A 22,771-nucleotide genomic window follows, 5' to 3' on the forward strand; every position below is an offset into this window, starting at 1 on the left:
GGCACGCTGCTGGCCTCAATCACCTGTAGTGGAAGACTATTCCAGCGATCAACCACTCTTTCAGTGAAAAAGAATTTCCTGGTGTCACCTCGTAGTTTCCCGCCCCTGATTTTCAACGGATGCCCTCTTGTTGTCGTGGGACCCTTGAAAAAGAAGATATCTTCCTCCGCCTCGATGCGGCCCGTAAGATACTTGAACGTCTTGATCATGTCCCCCCTCTCTCTGTGCGCCTCGAGCGAGTATAGCTGTAATTTGTCAAGCCGTTTTTTGTATGGTAGATTCTTGAGTCCCGAGACCATCCGGGTGGCCATTCTTTGCACCGACTCCAGTCTCAGCACATCCTTGCGATAATGCGGCCTCCAGAATTGCACACAGTATTCCAGGTGGGGCCTCACCATGGATCTATACAATGGCATAATGACTTCCGCCTTACGACTGACGAAACCCCTTCATATGCAGCCCATGATTTGTCTTGCCTTGGACGAAGCCTGCTCCACTTGATTGGCAGACTTCATGTCCTCACTGACGATTACCCCCAAGTCTCGTTCTGCTACCGTTTTTGCTAGGATCTCGCCATTAAGGGTATAAGACTTGCATGGATTCTGGCTGCCCAGGTGCATAACTTTGCATTTTTTGGCATTGAAGTTGAGTTGCCATGTCCTAGACCATCGCTCCAGTAGGAGTAGGTCGTGCATCATGTTGTCGGGCACTGAATCTTCATCTGTTGTGCATTTGCCCACTACATTACTCAGCTTGGTGTCATCGGCGAATAATGTTATTTTACCTCGAAGCCCTTCTGCCAAGTCTCTTATAAAGATGTTGAATAGGATTGGGCCCAAGACTGAGCCCTGTGGTACTCCACTAATCACCTCCGTCATTTCGGAGGGGGTGCCGTTCACCACCACCCTTTGGAGCCTACCTCCAAGCCAGCTCCCAACTCATTTCGTCAATGTGTTACCTAATCCTATAGAACTCATCTTGCTCAGTAACCTGCGGTGTGGTACGCTATCGAATGCTTTGCTAAAGTCCAGGTACACGATGTCCAGGGACTCCCCAATATCCAGTTTCCCCGTTACCCAGTCAAAGAAGCTGATCAGGTTGGATTGGCAGGATCTCCCCTTAGTAAATCCATGTTGTCGGGGATCCCGTAGATTCTCTTCATCCAGGATCTTATCTAATTGGTGTTTGATTAGAGTTTCCATTAGTTTGCTCACTATCGATGTTAGACTCACTGGTCTGTAGTTTGCTGTCTCCATCTTTGAGCCTTTCTTGTGGAGTGGAATGACGTTAGCCGTCCTCCAGTCCAACGGGACGCTGCTTGTACTAAGGGAGAGGTTGAAGAGCGTGGACAGTGGCTCCAGCTTCCTTTCATCTGTTAGTCCAATCTTCTATTTTAAGCATTTTAGACTACTGTAATATCATATATTTGGGTGCTTTTAAGAAAACTATCAATAAATTGAGAGTCCTCCAGAACACGGCTGTCTGCCTTATTTTTGGCCTAAAAAAATGAGAGCACATTTTATCAAAAGCTTCACTGGCTGCCATTCGAATCCAGAGTATTATTTAAGTTCTCCTGCATCTGCTTTAAAGCGGTGTTTGGTATGCTTCCGGGTTATCTAACCCTTCATTTTACCTTGAGTGACTCCAATAAGAGCTCCCGAAGAGTACACCTGTTTGCATATCTACTATAATAAAATGCTAAGCGCACATGCGCACTCCTACCTGCGTGTTCCCTGTTCTGTATGTCTGTGGTTGGCAGGAGTGCGCATGCGCTAGATGTGACAGTGCTCCCTACTCTTCAGCTCCTCCAGGCAGCGGCAGACTCGCTACTGCCGGATCAGAGACCAGAACCTACACACCTGAAGCTGTACGCTCATTGCTCACCAATGCCTCTAAACTCCCACGCAGCCGACCATGGAATCGTGCACGGGAGCCCCGCCCCAACCACCTCCTCCAGGCCCCGACCGGCTCCTCCAGGCCAATGACGCACACAGGCCTAAGTCAGCCACCCAAACCAAAGGATCCGACGCTGCAAAAACAGCCGATCACCCACTGCGCATGGGAGCACCGCCCCGACCGGCTCCTCCAGGCCGACGACGCGCACAGGCCTAAGTCGGCCAGCCAAAGCAAAGGAACCGACGCTGCAAAAACAGCCGATCCCGAAAGTAGCCCTGCATGCCGCTCCACCTCCAATAGCCCTGATCACCTCCCATGGCGCCCGATGTACAAAATCGGACCAGGAGGGAATAGAGAGCTGGCTAGGTCTTTTGTGCACACTGCTGACAAGAACGAGCGTGCTGAGGCTGAACAGGTTGAATGAGGCAAGAAGGAGTGTGCCTATACCTTTAATAAAGGGGAAGGGAATGCTGCTGCACAGGGAAGTGGAGTGGGGGTAGGTAAATGTTGCTTCACAAGGAAGTGAAGTTGGAGGACATGATGCTGCTGCACAGGAAGGGGGGGGGAGAAAAGGGGGGCCAGGGAGCAAACGTGCTTTGCTTTGGGAAGAGGGGTGTGCTGGGGGGCCAGGGAGCAATCTTGGATTGCTTTGGGGTGGATAAAGAAGGGGGCCATAGAGAAAGACAAAGAAAGGCAGGTAGGCAAGGGGCCACAGAGAGATAGAAAGACAGCGGACAGGGAGAGAGACAGAAAGAAAGAAAGACAGACAAACAGGGGGCCAGAGGGAGAGAGACAGGGAGAGAGACAGACAGACAGTGGGAGGGAGAGAGATAGAAATAAAGAAAGATAGACAGCGGGAAGGAGAGAGACAGAAATAAAAAAAGAAAGAAACAGGGGCAGGGAGAAGCACAGACAGAAAGAAAGACAGACATACATACATATATTCTAGCACCCGTTAATGTAACGGGCTTAAACACTAGTCCTTCAATAAAACTCTGCCACTATAAAAGGTTCCTTTCAGTTGGCCAAAATGAATACATGGCTTGCAAAAATTGTTTTAGAAGCTTCCTCTTATTTCTATTTTAGAAAACAGATAAAAACTTATCTATTTAACAGGCTAGGATCTTAATGTTGTTTTTAATCCATCTTTTATCTTTTTAAATTGTTTGTATTTCCCATTATAGTTAACATTTTATTATGTAGAACCTCAGACGATTTTTATCCGATGTATGCATTTGTATTATTTATATTGCATTGTATGTACTATGCTTGAGTGTTGTAAACCGCCTAGAACTTCCAGGTATGGCGGTATACAAAAATAAAATATTATTATTATTATTATTAGTTTTCGACCTTGTGATTGCCCAGGAAACCCCAAACCACTGTGACAAAGCTGTTCCAAGCTGCCTTCTCCTTCCTGGATACCATCTTGTGAAATTCCTTGCATGCCAGGATCTTCTTAATCTATGGTCCGACAAAGACACCAGCTTTGACCTTTGCCTCAGACAGATTAGGGAAGGTGTTTGAAGGCTGCTGACTCATTATCTAGAGTTCTGACAAATTGTTTCTTCATGCCCAATTTGATGTGCAGTGGTGGCATTAACACCTCACAGGGGTCAACCAATGGTTCCCATTTTATTTTATTTTTTCCCCTTCAAAAAAAAACCTCAGTCCAATGTAGCCAGTCCTGTTTTAGTAGTGTGCCTTCCTGTCCTTGCAGTCCCAAAGGCAGATGTAGTAGGGAATTGGTAAAACCGCTTTGGAGACCCATTAGGAATGCCACCATTTTGAGATCTCTGATGACCACTCCCAGCAGTACTCTTTGAGGTGCACTGAGTGACCGATACTTATTCCCATTATGGAGCTTGGAATTAATCTGTAATATTCTACAAAGAAGGTAAATTTCAAAATATCAATGGTCCTGGTCACAAAAGCAAAATTTGAGGGGAATGATAGCCATTATCTATACTTTTGTGGCATAAGTAATTAAAACAAAACACCTATTACCCAGGAAAAAATAAAATAAAATTTTGTTACAAAGTGTAATTGGAGTTGATTGGTACTAATTAGCACTAAATTACAGTTATGTGTATTACTGTATTAGTATTCTATAAATGTACCGCCAGATATTCAAACCAATTTAAGCAGGCAGGAGAGGCTCTTGCCTGCTTAAATCACTCAGGGCTGTCCGACTGCCGATATTCAGCAGCAGTTCACCAGGACGTGCCACTGAATATCGACTCTGACTGGGCAACAAAAGTGGGCCGGTTATGGACGGTATGGGGAGTGGCACTAGGGAGGAGCTGGCAGCTATGCAGGTTCTGGCAGTACTTCCCCCCCCCCCCTTCTAATTCCCTTCCCACCCACTGAAGCAGCTTCTCTCTTCCGGGAACCCTCCCCCCATTCCGTGATGGTAACTACCTCCTAACTGGCCTACCTCATATCTATGGGGGGGCCAATGGGGGCAGGAGCAAACCTCATTCACTCCTACCCCTAGTGGCAGCATCTTTAAAATAGTGTGAGGAAGAACAGAGTGAAGCTTGAGGAATGGTGTGAAATTTGGCAGCTAAGAAATGCAAGGTCATGCATTTGGGCTGCAAAAACTCAAGAGAACAGCACCGTTTAGTTTCCTTTCCCCTGAGCCTGTGAAATAACAGGGCTCAGGTTTCTGGACTAATAAAGAGTTTCTGTTGCACCTTCTGTGTGTGTGTGTGTCTGTGTGGGCACAGGCTTAACCCTAAAATCCACACAGGCTATCGCAAGGATATTTTGAAAAGAAAGCTGCCGGGTCAGCATGTCTTCCACCTCAACACTGCAAAATTGTCTAGTGGATCCCCTTTCCCTCCCTCCCATCTGCCCTTGACTTAACTTAATACATGTATATAATATTACCGGTAAAAACTTTAATTATAGTGAAGATGGCGCAGAAAGATTATTGCTGAAAGTGGTTTGTTAATACTTCACTGGCTTCATTAATGGCATCAGGGAGGATAATTTCTAAACCATTTTCACATATAAATCTGCATTTTACCCCTGGAAATAGGCTTTCAGAAAATGTCCACACTGTGTGTGGGGGTAAATTTTTGCATATGGTAGTCTAGCAGGCCTCCCGATTTGACTCCCCCCCCCCCACCTCCAACATTTAAAATAGCCCTTGTAGCATACCCCCTCTTCTTGCCAAAGGCCCAAACTTTTGTCATCCACCTCAGGAAGTCAAAAGTACATGTATTACCTTATTTGATAGATTGACTCTTTGATGTGCAACGGGGTACACACACTTATCCACGCACACTGTTATTCAAATATGAAATAAATCTTCCCCTGAGTAGCATTACCTTAAATGTCCCTTTTACTTGTTGAGCAAGCTTATTAAAGTGACACTGCTTTCCATTTTATCAATTTGACTTACGTAAATAAAAATGAATAAAGCAATCTTTAGTTTGATCCACTTTCCAAGCAAGAAAAGCCTCCTTTAATCAAGCATAATTGCTGTCATAACCATACGGCCAGTGTCTGATTATGCTCCTTATTAACCACTGCCAGAATGGTTACCTCTTTTTATGCACAACAGTATGCAGATAAAGGTTCTCAATAGCTTTTCCCTCCTCATTTAAAAGCTTTGACAAATCTTTCACTACAAATGAAATGGTAAAATAGGACAAAAACGTTTGAAAGGCGAGTTCACAGAGAGCTACAGTTCCAGTTTCTCACAATAGCCATAAGTGTAGCGGGAACTGTGAAGAGACTGTGGCCTAGCTCTCCCTATGCTGTCACATCCTGGCCCTGCGACCAGGAAGTGATGTTAGAAGGAGAGCAAGGCTGGCGCAAGCAGCAGGTAAGAGATGCTGCTTGCTGCTGGCGAAGATTTTGAAGAGGTGGGTGGGTGAAGAGAACAGAGGTGCTGGTGCCCTCACCAAGAGGACACCCAAGAGGGTGCTCCGCTCCCCTCACTATTTCACTGCTTCCAATACTGTATTTTATGCTGTGCTAAGATAATTGTATAAATATGATGTTATTGAAGTACATGGCTTGTTATATTACAACAGCTGGTTGAAAGAAGTTTGATATTTTTCTTTTCTGCTTTTACATAGGGATTTTATGGGAGGGGGTTGTGGCTGACCTGGCAATTTCTCTTAGTTTTTGTGAGACTCCAGCTGAACGAACCCTTACTTGCAGGCACTTCTTAACCCTCTAAAAGACAAAATAGTATCCTGTCGGGGCACAATTGTTGGGTCACCTCCCTTTCAGTGCACACATTTGTCCGTGCGTGCAAATGTCAGGGCGCAATTGTCCTTCGCGCTTTTGTTGGGTCACTGGCAGCATAGAGCACTGCAGAAACACTGATCCAGCTTCTCATCGTAAGAACATAAGAATTGCCATTCTGGGACAGACTGAAGGCCCATCAAGCCCAGTATCCTGTTTCCAACAGTGGCCAACCCAGATCCCAAGTGCCTAGTTAGATCCTCAAGTCGTAAAACAAATTGTTTTGCCAACATAAAGAACTGGATTCCGTAAATGGCGCCCAAATTTTGGCGCTGAAAAAAAATGAGTGCTGAACACTGTTCTATAAATGGTGCTCCTAGTTGGGCACCGTTTATGGAATAGCGCTCAACGGCAGAATCCGCGCCCAAATTTGGGCTCAGGAACTTAAAACACCAGCTGAAACCTGGTGTATGTCTTTGCGCAGTAAATTATGGTTTATGGTTTATATATTTATATATAATAACCACACAAAATGATATTCATAAATTCTTGATATCAGAAATCAAGTGCTTCTATTCTTCGATGTATAACAGCGGAAGAGACCTCAGTGTTTCTCAGGAAATTCCTGTGAAACCATCTATGGCAATAATAATATTGTCATAGAGAAATACATCCTTGGTCTCATCTAACTCCACTGCAAATTCATAACGTTTTCACTCTTAATTTTTTCACTCTTAATTTTTCAAAGTTTAGTGTTTTATAAAAAGAAAGAAGAAGGAGCACTTATCTTGATAGTTTCTTCTGATATTGTAAAATCACCGCAGTATGCAGTTACAAAATCTAGCGCAATGACAAGATGAGACCAAGGATGTATTTCTCTATGACAATATTATTATTGCCATACATGGTTTCACAGGAATTTCCTGAGAAACACTGAGGTCTCTTCCGCTGTTATACATCGAAGAATAGAAGCACTTGATTTCTGATATCAAAAATTTATGAATATCATTTTGTGTGGTTATTATCTTTAAAGATATTCAGCTTGTATAGCGAGAACAGTTATATATTTATATTCCACCCTTACCCAAGGCGTGTTACAAAATAACATACATATACATCAACTCCAAAAGAACAATACAACATAAATCACAAACTAAAAAGTTAAATAGGCGGCCGGCACCTCACTTTCATCCTAGGTTCAAAAACCAAACTCCATATTTCATTTGACAGAAAAAATAACGTTTAAGTAATTGTTTAAAATTCTGGAAATTCTGTTGTTGACGTATATATAAAGGGAGCCTATTCCATTCTCTTGGGCCAATACAACAGAATATACTATCCCTAGACACTTTCAATCTAAGGTCTTTAATAGAGGGAATTTGCAATTCTGCAAGCCCTGCAGATCGAAGTTGATGAGACGGAACATATGGCAGGTGCGGATCCCCTGAATTCTGTATGGTAAGAGTGGTTAACGTAGCTAGTATTAAAAAAAAAAAAAAAAAAAAAAGGCTTGGACAAGTTCCTGGAGGAAAAGTCCATGGTCTGCTATTGAGACAGACGGAATGCTGCTACTATTTGGATCTTTTCTAGGTACTTGTGACCTGGATTGGCTACTGTGGAAACAGGATACTGGGCTAGATAGACTATTGGTCTGGCCCAGTATGGCTATTCTTACGTTCTTATGACTCTTGATCAGCTTAGAGGGAACAGTGTGGGTGACCAACATAAATAGTCATTGAGGACAGTCCATTACAGTTCAAAGAGTTCCATTGGTCTAACACTGCATAGCTATCCAAAAATAACGCGCATCTCTAGTGAAAGCCCCTTCCGTAGCCTCACTCATGCACCGTTAAAGAATAGCACCTAGCAAGATGTGCCATTTCTTGAACTGGTGCAAATCTTTCAATTTTTGAAGGTATACTTGGGAGCTTGTTCCACTTTATTGGCCCAGCACATGAAAATAACAGTTTCTTAAAGTGTCAAAATGTAATTTTCTATTCCTTTGGGTGGCTTAGCATTTAGCTCGTGCTGCTTGTTAATTGCAATGCCTTAGAGGCCCATAAAATTGCATAAAGTCATCTTTCTGCTTTGAGCGGGGAGATGAAGGGAAGAAAATGAAGACTGCACGGATGGGGGTGAAAAATGTGCTTCACTGCGGGGACTGTGAGGGGACAGGGATGAGTCTCTGTCGCCACGTCACTCTCTACTGAAGAGTCCTAGCCTCTTTAACCTTTCCACGTAGCAAAGTTGCCCCATTCCCTTTATCAATTTTGTCATCCTTCTCTGTACCTTTTCCAATTCTGCTATATCAAGTTTCAAGTTTCTTTATTTTTGATATACCGTCTATCAAAACAAATGTCTAGGCGGTGTACAATATAAAAAGATTGTAAGGGACAATTAAAATAGGTAAATAAAAGCAATATTTTATCAAATATTAAAAATACAGTGTCAGGTCAAAAGCGCGCCGGGACAAAGGCGCGCCCTGACAATTGAGCGCAGCGCGGGGATGCACGCCGCAGAAAATTACTGTTTTTAGGGCTCCGACGGGGGGGGGGGCGTTGGGGGGGGAACCCCCCCACTTTACTTAATAGAGATCGCGCCGCGTTGTGGGGGGTTTGGGGGGTTGTAACCCCCAACATTTTACTGAAAACTTCCCTTTTTCCCTGTTTTTAGGGAAAAAGTTAAGTTTACAGTAAAATGTGGGGGGGTTACAACCCCCCAAACCCCCCATAACGCCGGCGCGATCTCTATTAAGTAAACTGGGGGGGGGGGGGCTCCCCAACAAAAACCCCCGTCGGATCCCCTAAAAACTGTAATTTTCTTCGGCGCGTGCCTCCGTCTTGCGCTCAGTTGTCGGCGCGCGCCTTTGTCTTTCGCGGGGTTGTCTATGAACCAAAATACTAGACAAATTTGGATTACCATATAAGAAACGGAAGGAAAGTTTGTATATCTTTTTTGAGATGCAGTGACCAGATTTGCACACAGTATTTGAGGTGTAGTTGCACCATGGAGTGCCACAAAGGCATTATAACATTCTCATTTTTGTTTTCCATTCCTTTCCTAACAATTCCTAACATCTGCCCTTGAGAATGCCTGTGAGTAAGTAGGTGCCTTGTTATGCCCCTGGGTAGTTTTTCTAAGAATTTACTTCAATACATAAAACACTGTTCTATATGCTCAAGGCTCTTACAAAATTACCACCTAAGTGGGCTCTTTGAGGCAGTGAGAAGTAAAGCGATTTGCCCAAGGTCAGGAGTGTCGGTGAGAGAAGATGAATGTGGTTCTGTTTTTCCTCAGCTTTCACTTGTTGCTCTCCCCTTAGTCCTTGAGACACACCTAGCCAGCCTGGTTTTCAGGGTTTCTCCAACGAATATGCATCTCCCTTACTAGGAGTGCAAGTTTTAAACATTGCTTGTGTATACTCTGTAATGAAATCCAAATAAACACAAGTCCAACTACAAATTATCCATATAATTCCATGTTTTGCACATAAATAATTAGTTAAGCTCTGGAACGTGTTGCCAGAGGTTGTGGTAAGAGCGGATGGCATAGCTGGGTTTAAGAAAGATTTAGACAATTTCCTGGAGGTAAAGTCCATAGTCTGTTATTGAGAAAGACATGGGGGAAGCCACTGCTTGCCCTGGATCGATATAGCATGAAATGTTGCTACTCCTTGGGTTTTGGCCAAGTATTAGTGACCTGGATTGACCACCTTGAGAACGGGCTACTGGGGTTGATAGACCATTGGTCTGACCCAGTAAGGCTATTCTTATGTTTTTATGTTCTTATAACTTAATTATTGTCAGGACTAAAATATCACTAGTATTGAGCTGATTGGTTTTCTATGTGCAATGCAGAACCCAACATAACCTCATAAGTTGTACTTTTATTTTGATTGAAAGAACATCAGTAAAAGTTAGAACCCCCCTCTCCCCACTGTATGCATAATGTGTAGCTGGACTTGTGTTTATTTGGATGTCAACGAATATGCATGAGACAGAGTTGAATATAATGAAGACAGTGTATTCAAACCTAGCTCATGCATATTCCCCTGCTCTAATCACGAGGGCCAGATCTTCTATCCATTGGCTGTCTAGTGCAGTGTTTTTCAACCTTTTTTGGGCAAAGGCACACTTGTTTCATGAAAAAAATCACGAGGCACACCACCATTAGAAAATGTTAAAAAATTTAACTCTGTGCCTATATTGACTATATATAAAGTAATTCTCTTGAATAGGAATCAAATAAACACAAAGAAAGTATTTTATAATTACTTTATTATGAAATATTAAGTAAACAGAATAGTGAAAAATTATAAAATACTTTATTCAGTGTGAAACCTGGGCCTGTTTGGCTGAACACAAAGCTGATATTCTGGCTGGAATCGAAGAAAGACACACACGTAGCTCTTCGTCAACAGCCGTTCCCTTCACCGCCCCGTCACCGTCACCGCCATCCCTTTCACCGCCCCGTCACCGCCACTGCCATCCCATTCACCGCCCCGTCACCGTCCCCGCTGCATCCATATAAGCCTTAGTACTGTAATATTTAGCTTATTCCTTTCTTATAAATCAAAGTTCCTGCTGCTGAACTAGAGAAAGAGATGTTCAGCTGGCAGGGCTTTGTTTATAAATTTTTATCAACACAACTAATATACTATTTTATCCTAAAGCAAAAAATAAATAAATAAATATAATTTTTTTTTCTACCTTTGTTGTCTGGTTTCTGCTTTCCACATCTTCTCATTCAATTCCTTCCATCCACTGTGTGTCTTCTCTCTACGTCTTCCATTTGCTGTTACTGTGCTTCTCCCTTCACCCCCTCCCCAATTGGTCTAGCACCCATCTTCTTCCCTCTGCTCCCCCATAGTCTGGCATCTGTCTTCTTCCCACTCTGTCTTCCACATTTCCCTTCGGGGTCTGTTCCTCTCCACCCTCCTTCAATGTCTGTCCTATTCCTTTCCACCACACCCTTCCCTCCCTCCTTTACCATCTGTTCCTTTCTACTACCCTTCAGCTCCTCTCACGTGGCTTATCTATCTACCTTCCTCCCTCTTATTTTCATGGCACGTTACAATGTAATTTGTGCAAGCCACTGGAGCCTGTGAGCTCGGTCCCTGTCCCATCCCCACAAACCATCTCGCTTCTGTGCTCCTATTTTCTCCATTTCTAATATCTCCCCTATGTATCTGTCATTGCCCCCCCCCCCCCCGTGTCCATATACCATCCCCATGGCATGTCCCCTTTATGTCTCTGTCCCTATGCCCCATGCACATAATTTCCCCTCTTTCTGTTACCTTCCTGTGTCCAGATTTCCCCTATCTTCCTCTTCCATACCAGTGTGTCTCTTCTTTTCAACCCCATCTAGCTTTTTTCCCTCTTTCTTCCCCCCCCCCTGCTTCTAGCATCTGGCTCACCTGCCTGTCCTTCCCTTTCTTTCCTGCTGTGGGTTTTTCTTTCCGTCTTCATCCCCTTGGCCCAGAATCCTTTTCCCTTTCACTCCCTCCTTCCAATTTGAGCCGGGAACACGAGCGATCGCACGGTCCCCGCAGCCACCACTCGCCTGCCCAATCGATCCTGCTGTTTAGCCAGCTCTCTCCCTTCGCCTCACCTTAGTTTGTAGGTTTTGTTTTTCGGCGACATGCACGCTTTCCCAAAGAGCCGCGCATGCGCGGCTGCTCAGTGTTCAATCTTCTGCTCTGCTGCAACTTCCTGTTTCCGGTTGCGTCAGAGCAGAAGATCCAAACTGAACAGCAGCGGGGACCGGGGGAGTCTCATGGGAGCGCGTGCGGGACCCGGCCTGAGGCCTAATCAGTGTCTGCACCGTACGGCACACCAGGCAACATCTCGCGGCACACTAGTGTGCCGCGGAACAGCGGTTGAAAAACACTGGTCTAGTGATACACACAAGTGTTGTAACCTGCTGCTGTGCATGTCAGCCAGCATGGAGTAGCCAGCCTTGGGTCAGCTGTGTTGAAATATTGCTCTTAAGTCTGTCACCCCTCATGCTGAGAGGTAAAATGAATTTTAGGTCTCGTTCCAATGTTTAATATTGCCACTTCCTTATTTCTAAGCAATATTTTGCAACTATATTGTGATAGCAATGTTAGACTGCGGTCTGCTGTAGATCTGCTATCACAGTCTCTCTTACTTTTCTCATCGGCCCATGTACGAGTTTCTAATTTGACAGCAGGAAGTTCTGTAGTTTAGTTATTCTTTTTATTAGGCATTGCATTCTTGCATGCAATTATTTAAATAAGGAAATAGCAAATCTGTGAAATTCAACATATTTCCATGGAGCTTATTTTTTTCCATGTATGCCCTGATAGATTGCAAATTGTAGGAGACGGTTGTTTTGATTTTATCAGTGGTGGATGAGAAAGCATCAGATAGATGAGGGTACGGTATGAATGTATGCATTTACTCTTAGAGGAACCTATTTTCTGTTGAGAGGCACTGAATAAACCTTACAAGTGGGTGATGTCATCCGACAGCGTTGAGAGGCACTGAATAAACCATACAAGTGGGTGATGTCATCCGACAGCACAAAGACAAGAAAGCTCTCTCATAGGCTGATGCTCCAGTGCTTTAGGGAACACTGCCGGAATATACCACGGGACTGGAGCACAAAAAAATAACTTCCCAGTGCTCAATGTTAACAGCAGGCAAATTACATGTTCGTTGTGCAAAGAAGGGGGGGAGGGGAGGAGCATACCTGGAGCATGCAAACAAAAGTTGTGTGGTAAGCAAAGCTCCTGTGCACATATCAGTGCCATTCTTCTGCTCCTTAAATATAAGCTTTTCAAAATTGCTCTCACTTAAAAAAACTAATATTTAAGCGCAGAAAATAGTTTTGCTTGGACTAGTTCACATTTGTTCCTCACCACCAGCACTCGGAGGCTTGCACGAATTTTCTTCCGCTTTCAAATGAAATAAAAAATGGAAATTAAATAAAAACTGGAAGATTTTAAAAGAAAAACATGCGAAATCCTTTCATCTAATCCCTCGATACAACCTCAGAACTGATGGTAGGTTTCCTGCGTTAGGGCAGGGTTTTTTTTTTTGGGTGCACTGTTTCTTTGAACAATGAGAGGGACTAACTAATGACCTCATTTATGCTTATTTGCCTACATTTAAATGCAATTTGTGCTGATCTGTGGGCACATGTTTGCTTGCACACTGGGGCTTTTTGTGCATCCTCTGCACATTAATATGCATACTGTTCCAGTGTCGGCGTTAGGGATTTGAGCATTGGCTCAACAGAACTCAGATTTAGCTGAATTATTTCTGAATGTATGCTATTGCTACCCCTAAAGTGGTACCTCAGTTTTGGTTTTCGTTCAGCAGACCAGACATGAAAGTAGTTCTACTTCATCCCTGTGTATTTTTTTTTTTTTCCATAAATTGTTTTGTGTTTTCTTTGTCCAACATTTATTTTGTCTGAAAATAAAAAGAAATATAAAAATTTTCTTGACTTTAATTCTGCCATAAGGTCAAGAGAAAAACAGACTAGAAAATGGGGCTATCTCCTGTTCAGGCCCTTTTCACAACATGGAGAGCGTCTATAATTGTGGCATAAGGTTGCCCAGCTTTGGTCTGGGCAGTGCACTTTAATATTAAGTCGCCTGACTTACATTTGAGTCAACCATTTTTCCTCCTTTTTGGGGGGGAAATGGGGGGTCTCGACTTATATTTGGATCGACTTATATTCGAGTATATACGGTAATAACAAAAGATGATGCCAATTTTCTTTTATATCCTTTTATTTTACACTTTATAGTTTTTTCGAGTGTCTGTAATTTATTAAATAAAATTTAAAAAGCCACAATGGCATAGCTATAGCCTTTAGATCCCAGCTTTAACAGATTAGGGTTCTAAAACATGTAGACTGCTGATTCATATTAGCAGTGATGAAATGCTTACCATCGATATAGAATATACGTAATTAGCATATTATTCATTTCTTATGTAGATATTGTGGCTGGGCCAGTTCCCAGGTGAGTGGGAAAACCCGGCTCGGACCGCAGGTAAGATTTTCGATGCGCCTTGTAAGGAAAACCCGGACACTGGATTTCTTGTCTTTATAGTGATGTATATACATTGGACTATTTGTGCATTGTTCTTTATGGATCCCTACTTTTATGATGTTATATTTCTTTTTCTGAAATTTTCAATAAAAATTCTGACCTGAAAAAAACTTCACTGGGTTTATTATAGGGAAAAAGAAAGATTATCAAACTCAAAATTATCCTCTAGCCCAGGGGTACAGAACTCCGGTCCTCGAGAGCCGTATTCCAGTCGGGTTTTCAGGATTTCCCCAATGAATATACATGAGATCTATTTGCATGCACTGCTTTCAATGCATATTCATTGGGGAAATCCTGAAAACCCGACTGGAATACGGCTCTCGAGAACCGGAGTTCCCTACCCCTGCTCTAGCCCAGGGGTCTCAAAGTCCCTCTTTGAGGGCCGCAATCCAGTCGGGTTTTCAGGATTTCTCCAATGAATATGCATGAGATCTATGTGCATGCACTGCATTCAATGCATATTCATTGGGGAAATCCTAAAAACCTGACTGGATTGCAGCCCTCAAGGAGGGACTTTGAGATCCCTGCTCTAGCCCTACCTCCCAAGGATTATATGGGGTATTACCATACCTCTCTGAAGGGAATATTCCTGCCCTTCCTTCCTGACCTGGAACCAAAGTCCTGGTTTGTGGACCAGGGAAGTTTTCTGCTCTCCTCCTGTGCCTGCCTTCCTCGTTAGAGTCAGCTGAGGGTAATTTATTCACCTGACTCCCTCCTGCTTGAGGCTTACGTGACTGCCTAGCCTCGTAGCAAAGTCCACCCCCTTCTGTGTTGACTCTCTGTTTCTCCTTAGCTCTGGGAAAGGAGTAATAGGGGATAGACTGTGTTTTCTGTGCCCTCCCTGGCTGAATTTCTGGCCGCGACATCACCTGCCTTTTCTCCCTTCCCTTCCTGCTTTTAGCAGGGTGTACAGCAGGGGCTGAATCCAGTCGGGTTTTCAGGATTTCCCCAATGAATATGCATTGAAAGCAGTGCATGCACATAGATCTCATGCATATTTATTGGGGAAATCCTGAAAACCAGACTGGATTGCGGCCCTCAAGGAGGGACTTTGGAGACCCCTGGTGTACAGACTTCATCTTATAGATTGCAGGTTTAAGGGCTGTACTTTTGACCGTGCTAGCAGTCTTTTTAACCGTGACAGGAACTTCCCTGTCACAACATATAAGTAAAGGAGTCAGAAAACAATTTTTGGGCTCCTAGAGTTGGAGTCAGAGGTTTTATGTACCAACTCCACAGCCCTTCTTATATGTCATACCCAGCCCTGACAGCAACCATTAGAGGGGCTGTTTCAATATTTGAGAATAAAAACAAGAAGACTGAAACTAAGGGCTCCTCTTACTAAGCTGCGAGAGCGGTTTTAGCGCGCGCTAGACCTTAATGCCAGCATTGAGCTGGCGTTAGTCCTAGCCGCGTAGTGCAGGTTTAGCGCGCGCTAAAATCTTGCGTATGCGAAAAACGCTATCGCAGCTTAGTAAAAGGAGCCCTGAGTCTTCAGTATCCTGAGATCTGAAAAGACAGAAAACTGATTTGCCTTAGCCAAAATTGGTTCATAGACAACGGCGTGAAAGACAAAGGCATGCGCCAACAACTGAGCACAAGACGGAGGTGCGCGCCGAAGAAAATTACAGTTTTTAGGGGCTCCGACGGGGGGTTTGTTGGGGAACCCCCCCCACTTTACTTAATAGACATTGCGCCGGCGTTATGGGGGTTTGGGGGGTTGTAACCCTCCACATTTTACTGTAAACTTAACTTTTTCCCTAAAAACAGGGAAAAAGTGAAGTTTTCATTAAAATGTGGGAGGTTATAACCCCCCAAATCCCCCACAACGCGGCGTGATGTCTATTAAGTAAAGTGAGGGGGTTCCCCCCCCGCCCCCCCTGTTGGAGCCCTAAAAACTGTAATTTTGAGTGGCGCGCACCTCCGCGCTGCACTCAATTGTCTGGGCGCGCCTTTGTCCCGGCGCGCTTTTGACCTGACACCCCAAAATTAATGGGGATCGTGAAGCATAAATTTGAATCTGCAGATTCTGTCATGGCTGGTCTTGTTTACGGTTTGTTTATTTTACATCAGGCGGCCCCGTGAAGTATTTTGTGTGGCCTCGGTTGAGGGCGATGCAGTGTCCGGGTGTTTACCGTCTTGCCGGCCCCCTCCTCTGTCTTGCTGCAGCGTTTGTGCGGCCCCAGAAACATTTTTTTTCCGGCCAATGCAGCCCAGGGAAGCCAAAAGGTTGGACACCCCTGGTTTACACTTTATATGAATGATGCAGACACAAATGGAGGCTATATCTGAAATCAAATAGAAATTTAACAGTTCAGGAACTGAACTTGAGCTGTTTGCTGTCTCACTGCAATTCTAATGCTCTAACTTTCACTTCCAACTGACACTGAAAACTTTGCAAAAGAAGAAACAATGTCGGGATTTTCTGTATTGGAAATAATTAGAAATAAAACAAGAAAAGAAAATATGATACTCTCTTTATTGGACTAACTTTTAATATCAGAAGGAGTGGAAGATATGGAAAAATTTCTCCCATGTTTACTGAATATCCAATTTGTCAAAACTTTTGATATTTTATTTATTGGAATTTATTTACCTCATTTTTGATGAAATTCTCCCAAGGCAGTGTACAATAAGATCTGGACATATGTAGGCAGTGGACAGAATCACCCCCCCCAAAATATTCAGATAACAGTACATATTATGGCATAGTACACTGGTTCCCAAACTTGGGGGGGTTCTTTTATCAAGCCGCGCTAGCGGGGTTAGCACGACAGACATTTCATCACGCGCTAACCCCCATGGCCAGCGGTATTACGCGCGTTAAACCCCTACCGCAGCTTGATAAAAAGACCCCTTGGTCTTGGAGGCACCCCAACCAGTCATGAATTCATGAAGTTTCAAGTTTTATTAGGTTTTTATATACCGCCTATCAAGGTTATCTAAGCGGTTTTACAATCAGGTACTCAAGCATTTTCCCTATCTGTCCCGGTGGGCTCACAATCTATCTAACGTACCTGGGGCTATGGAGGATTAAGTGACTTGCCCAGGATCACAAGGAGCAGCACGGGGTTTGAACCCACAACCCCAGGGTGCTGAGGCTGTAGCTTCAATTAGAGGGAGAAATAGAGGGGCTATGATAGAGACTTACAAGATCATGAAGGTCATAGAGAAAATGGAGAGGGACAGATTCTTCAAACTTTCGAAAACCACAAGAACGAGAGGGCATTCGGAAAAGCTGAAAGGGGACAGATTCAAAACCAATGCTAGGAAGTTTTTCTTCACCCAACGGATGGTGGATACCTGGAATGTGCTTCCAAAGGGCGTGATAGGACAGAGTATGGTATTAGGGTTTAAGAAGGAATTGGATAATTTTCTGAAGGAAAAGGGGATAGAGGGGTGTTTAGATAGAGGACCACTACACAGGTCCTAGACCTGTTGGGCCGCCGCGCGAGCGGACTGCTGAGCACGATGGACCTCAGGTCTGACCTAGCAGAGGCACTTCTTATGTTCAACCACTGCACCACACACTCCTCCAGAATGCTCATGAGAGAGATTTGCAGGCGGTGGAGGCAGTGCAAGGAAATCTCTTTCTCACAAATATTTATTGTGGATATCTTGAAAACCTGAATGACGGGGATGCCTCCAGGTTCTGCTTACAAGCCAAAATATTTCCTACAAATGTAACCAGTTTTTTGGTTTTTTTTTTAGGAGTGAATGTTTCTTAGGGCTCCTTTTACTAAGGTGCGCTAGGGCTTTAACGCGTGGAATAGTGCGTGCTAGACCTTAATGCCAGCATTGAGCTGGCGTTAGTTCTAGAAACGTAGCGAGCGGTAATTCCCTGCGTGCGCTAAAACACTAGCGTACCTTAGTAAAAGGAGCCCTTAGTATGAGTCAGGTCTATCCTATAATAATGGAGTTTTTATATATATATATATATATTTTGTTTTTTTAATTTTAATTTTAATTTTTTTAAATTATTTAATTGTATTTTGTAAACCGCTTGGACCAGTAAAATGAATGAGCGGTATAACAAGATTAATAGACCATAAACCGTACAAATGTGACCATTGTTAAAAGTAAATAGGGGTGTAATGTGAAATTCCGATATCCTGCTAGACTGTATGAGGTCTCATTTACAAATTTGGAGAAATTCTAATCTTCCTTTGATGACGAGAAAAACTTCCAAGGAGTGCCGATGTCAGTGGCTGAAACGTGCTGCTGACTGCCTCAGGCGGCATGGAGCTCGGGGCTTGAGCAGTGGACCGTTGTAGCTGGCAGGACTTGGACACCCCCACCAACCATTCCATGGGTGCCACAGTTTTGAAGGGAGTCTTAAAATATATCATGGCTCCCCTGTGAGTCCACTGTGGTGAACTGGGCCACCTTAGCCGTCACTGTCCCTTCCAATTGCCCAAAGAACTCATGCGTATTAACACACATCTATGCAGAGACAATAGCCACAACCTTTTCTCTCTGAAAAAACTTTATTTTTCAGAAGCTCTGAATAACCCAAACGTAATCAGAAAACAATGTATCACATAAAAAAAAATACACAAGCAAAAAGGAAATCTTATAACCTAATATGTGAGTCACAGGTGGCAGAATAACCACAGATCGTAGACAGAAGAAATATACTTGTACAAGAGAGGGATAGAAACTAGATACAAAGTAAAATATATATGTATCGGAGAATTCCTATGGCAAAAATCCAGCTTACAGCAAGGCACTATTATGCTGTGCCCTCTCTAACACGGAAAAAAAGAGACAATATGACAGGAAGAGAGACATACTCTTACATTAGTCTTAATGGGAGCAGGCAGAGGCATTCAGTTGTCAGATACACATTGCCCTAAGGATGAAATGGCAGGCAAAAGTTAGCAGTGGTCTGAGTCCCTGACTCCGAATAAAATTCTCACACTCGGAGGGAAAGAAGTCTCATCATTCAGACACAAACACACACACAGCAGTCGCTGGAGAATTTCAGTCAGACTCTGCGGGGAGACAAATCTATGCAGGGGCCAACAGAAAATCCCCCCAAGCCTGGATCATATCTTTCCTTTTATTCTGTACTTTTCCTATTGGTCGCTATGGAAGATGGCAATAATCTTTACCTTTTTTTTTTTTTTTTAGTGTCATTCATAAAACTTGTCTCTTATTTCCTTTTAAGTGGCAGGTGCTCTGCTAAAATCTGACAGTATTTCTGAAAAGAATGAATACCCTTTCTGATTTATTGGGGACATAAACATGCACATAATTTCCCCAGGCTAATAGATGGGTGCCTCTAATTAATTGAGGGGGGGGGGGATGCAAAATATACCAGGTTTCTACAGATGTAAGGCATCAGGATGTCCATAATTCTGAGGTCTAGGTCTCATAATCTAATTTATCCATGGGAAAGGATGCAGTGAATAGCTGCTTAGATAAACAGGGTGTGCCGTGGCTCTCTATCTGCTAAGGTGATCTGTAAATGATTGCTATTTTGTTTATCTGTGCGTGTATGGAATGCTCCGATATTAGTTGGGATGGGTATATGACTCATCTAAAAAGATCTATGAGTGAGAGCAGTCCCCCTTTTTAAAATACATAATTGTGTGTCAGATTAGGAGAGCATTAACGTGTGTTTTCAATGCACCATGTCAAACAGATTGTATACACACAGACAAGAACATGCTGTACTAAGGATGCAGGTTTTATTCGGCTTCAAGTAATTACAGTGACATTTGGATTTTATATGGCATTGTTTACTTATATTTTATCTTAATCCTTATGTGGCAATACTGTGGTAAGTTTTATATTCCAGAAGCAAGTGAAGACCTTAATATCATATGTAAATTAGGCCCCTGCAACCTGAAGGGTAATTTTTGCTCTGTTAGTCGTCTTCTTGGGGAGGATAAATCCACTTAAAGAGTTACCCTACTGTTGTTGCCATATTTACTGTAATACGAGTATATTGTATTTAACGCATATCCAGCTTCATTCATATGAGCTCAAGGCAGTTAACATTAAATTAAAAAGGTCTAATATTATTTGTGATTTGGGTGGAGTAAAATAAAAAGAGGGCAAACCTATAACTATAACGATTAGAAATGAGAGATTTGGGAGGATAGGGGAGTTTTAATTACAATGATAAATAAAAATAAAAGGAAGGTTAGAGAGAAGGGAAGTAACGAGAGGGAAACAGGGATGTCGCTTCTTAAAAGCACTTCTTCTTTTTTTTTTTCTCCCCCAGTTATTAACTAATGGAAAAAAAAAAATACAATACAATTTTACAATCAAAATACGCTCCTGCTGACCAGAGAGTTGTGAAAAAGCCTTGGGCTTGACAGTCAAATGATTTGCACTCCTAACCTTATACTCCTAAATTATCCCCTTTAAAAATTTACTAGGGCTGAATGCCTAAATTTGCACAGAATTTCAATGAACTCTTAAATGTAGAAGCATAAAAAGTAGATGGCATTGGAGACAGATTTAGGGCAGAGGAAAGAACTTAGGGACTCTTCCAAATTGCAGTAAAAAGTGGCCTTAGCATGTGCTTACATGAGTCATTCCCATGGCTATGGCCATTTTTACTGCATGGGTAAAATGGCTGAATTTGGGTGTGTCTGTCAATGGTCACGTGCAAATTTTCTCATTAGTGCATGAACCCTTACCAACATCTGTTTTGCTTAGTAAGTGGCAATTAATTTACAAAAGCTTGATATACTGTACTGCAGCTTGCACCCCCCCCCCCAAAAAAAAAAAAAAGAATAAATTAATAAAATAAATACAGGAGTGAAATTTATGGGAGAGGATTATTTAGAAAAGGTTTGTAAAAACAACATTCTTTTGAGCAATTTTTTAAAATGTAAGATAAGAAGTTTTCGACTTAAGATTTTCATTACATTACATTAGTGACTTCTATTCCGCTTGTACCTTGCAGTTCTAAGCGGATTACATTAGAAGATAGCTGGACATTTCCAGGAAGTTACAATTTAGGGGTTGGATACATAGTAGAGGCTTTGAGGAGAAATTGAAGGAAGGGTGGAGATTTGAGGATTACATGTAGGGGAGTTGCAGTTTAGTGGCTGGTTACATGATAGAGTCATTGAGGAGATAATAGAAGAGGGGTAGGAGGTCAGCTGGAAATTTGCATGGAGGGGAGAGGATGCGGGGGAGGAGGGGGGATGAGAAGACTGGAAAGATTTTTTGAATAGCAGAGTTTTGATTTCTTTTCGAAATGATTTCAAGTCACTTTTAGTTGTTAACAGGTTGGAGATGGAGGAGTCCAGCTTTGCTGCCTGCGTCGCTAGGAGGCCGTCGTACATCTTCTTGCGCTGAGTTCCCTTGAATGGTGGGTAGGAGAATGGGAGCTGGGTTCTTCTTAGTCTGGATGTGCGGTTTCAATTTAAGCGGTTGTTTAGGTAGGTGGGTGCAATTCCGTTTATTGCTTTGAATAATAGAATAATTGAATTCGAGCTCGTATCGGTAGCCAGTGTGAATCTAGGTAGGCATTGGTGATATGGTCAAATTTTCCAAGTGAATAGATCAGTCTGAGGACTGTATTTTGAATGGTCTGTAGTTGATTTATCAAGATTGTGGGGCATGGTAAGTAGAGGATATTACAGTAGTCCACTAGTCCTAGGTCAAGGGATTGGACTATGATCCTGTAATGTTCTATGTCGAAGAATTTTCTTATTTTTCGTAGGTTGCGCATGGTGAAAAATGCTTTTTGAGTAGTTTTGTTGATTTGGACCTGCATTGTGCAGCATCTATCTATCGACACTCCAAGGTGGAGTATTTGGTGACGTTTATTTCTAATTCTGTTATGGATGGGATTTTGTCCTTTTTAAGTAGTAGAAATTTTGTTTGTCCGAGTTTAGCTTCAGTTTGTGGACTAACATCCATTCTTCCACTGCTTCCAGTGTTGTTTTTAGGTTGCCTAATGAGGTGGGGTCTTGGGTGTCGAACTGGAGGAGTATGTTATATCATCTGCATAGCTGAAAGATGTTATGTTTAGGGTATCTAGAGTGGTACCAAGTGAGGATATGAAGAGGTTGAAGAGCATAGGCGACAGCGGTGACCCTTGTGGAGCTCCACAGGGGTCTGATTTATGATCGTTTGACTTAACTCTGTACGTTCTTGTTTTTAGGAATCCTTGGAACCAGTTGTATACCTCTCCTGAAATCCCTATGGCGTCTAGTATCTGAAGTAATATGGTGTGGTCTACCAGGTCGAATGCAGCAGAGAGATCGAGTTGAATTAGCAACATCCTTCTTCCTTTACTGAGATGCTGTCGGGCTGTGTCTAGTAGTGTTGCTAATAATGTCTCTGTACTATAGTTGGTTCTGAATCCTGATTGAGAGGGGTGAAGTAGGTTATGGGCTTCTAGGTAGTTGGTGAGGTATTGTGCTACTAGACTTTCTATTAGTTTAACGTATAGTGGGATTGAGGCGATGGGTCTATAGTTGGAGGGGGTATCTATTGGGCCTTTGAGATCTTTCAATAGTGGGGTGATTATAATCTCATCTAGTTCAAGTGGGAATTGACCTTCCGTGAGTGTGGTTTGAATCCATTGCATGAGGTTGGCTCTGAATTTAGGGATGG

General features: G+C 42.9%; 1 protein-coding gene across 6 annotated transcripts in view; it reads left to right on the forward strand.

The window, feature by feature from the left end:
* The window catches only part of PIP5K1B (phosphatidylinositol-4-phosphate 5-kinase type 1 beta), a 257,847-nt gene that overhangs the window by 95,835 nt on the left and 139,241 nt on the right, over positions 1-22,771 (forward strand). Inside the window, exon 1 of one of the 6 annotated variants that reach the window (XM_033924944.1) lies at positions 22,431-22,454. The exons of the other annotated variants lie outside the window; for them this stretch is intronic. The gene's annotated coding sequence lies outside the window, so the exon portion shown is untranslated. Of the gene's footprint in view, positions 1-22,430; positions 22,455-22,771 lie in introns of those variants that run through there. 6 annotated transcript variants of the gene reach the window in all.

The sequence above is a fragment of the Geotrypetes seraphini genome, chromosome 1 (genome assembly GCF_902459505.1).
Source record: "Geotrypetes seraphini chromosome 1, aGeoSer1.1, whole genome shotgun sequence".
In the NCBI taxonomy this organism is placed as follows: Eukaryota; Metazoa; Chordata; class Amphibia; order Gymnophiona; family Dermophiidae; genus Geotrypetes; species Geotrypetes seraphini.